Source organism: Pristiophorus japonicus, chromosome X (assembly GCF_044704955.1).
Source record: "Pristiophorus japonicus isolate sPriJap1 chromosome X, sPriJap1.hap1, whole genome shotgun sequence".
In the NCBI taxonomy this organism is placed as follows: Eukaryota; Metazoa; Chordata; class Chondrichthyes; family Pristiophoridae; genus Pristiophorus; species Pristiophorus japonicus.
In genome coordinates, this window is record NC_092010.1 from 9,397,158 (window position 1) to 9,397,360 (window position 203).

The following is a 203-nucleotide window of genomic DNA, read 5'->3' on the forward strand; positions in this document are numbered from 1 at the left end:
AAGGGTGGTTCACCATGTGAAGCACTGTGGGAGTGGGCCGGCCCACCGAAGACAGAATCTGATTGGTCGGCCCTGGAGGCCATGCCCGATAATCAGTTTGATTGCAGTCAATGCAAGTACACACCAGGTACTGTGTGTAACACCCGACCAATGCACCCTGCCCTTCTCCAGTTTCACCACAACCCAGTTGGCACAGCTCTCCT